The sequence below is a fragment of the Arachis duranensis genome, chromosome 4, assembly GCF_000817695.3.
Source record: "Arachis duranensis cultivar V14167 chromosome 4, aradu.V14167.gnm2.J7QH, whole genome shotgun sequence".
Lineage (NCBI taxonomy): Eukaryota > Viridiplantae > Streptophyta > Magnoliopsida > Fabales > Fabaceae > Arachis > Arachis duranensis.
The window spans coordinates 26,352,575-26,353,394 of record NC_029775.3 but is presented as its reverse complement, the minus strand read 5'-3'; positions in this window follow the sequence as shown (position 1 = coordinate 26,353,394).

Sequence of the window (820 nt, the reverse complement as noted above, 5' to 3'; positions counted from 1 at the left end):
TGAGAGGATGGGACTGTAGCCATTGACAACGGTGATGCCCAACATACAGCTTGCCATGGAAAGGAGTAAGAAGGATTGGATGAAGACAGTAGGAAAGCAGGGAGACGGAAGGGACAAAGCATCTCCATACGCTTATCTGAAATTCTCACCAATGAATTGCATAAGTATCTCTATCTTTATCTTTATGTTTTATGTTATCCTCCATAACCATTTGAGTCTGCCTGACTGAGATTTACAAGATGACCATAGCTTGCTTCATACCAACAATCTCCGTGGGATCGACCCTTACTCGCGTAAAGTTTATTACTTGGACGACCCAGTGCACTTGCTGGTTAGTTGTGCGAAGTTGTGATAAAGAGTTGAGATTACAATTGTGCGTACCATGTTGATGGCGCCATTGATGATCACAATTTCGTGCACCACCAAGCAACTGAAAATAGAAAAGAATAAAATGAAGAGAATATATAATGAATTCCACAATATCAATGAAACTTAGTCCCAATTAGATAAGCGGGGCTAGTAGCTTCTTGCTTTTGAACAGTTTTGGCATCTCACTTTATCCTTTGAAATTCAGAATGATTGGTATCTATAGGAACTCAGAATTTTAGATAGTATTATTGATTCTCCTAGTTCAGTACGTTGATTCTTGAACACAGCTACTTTATGAGTCTTGGCCGTGACCCTAAGCACTTTATTTTCCAGTATTACCACCGGATACATAAATGCCACAGACACATAACTGGGTGAACCTTTTCAGATTGTGACTCAGCTTTGCTAAAGTCCCCAGTTATAGGTGTCCAGAGTTCTTAAGCACACTCTT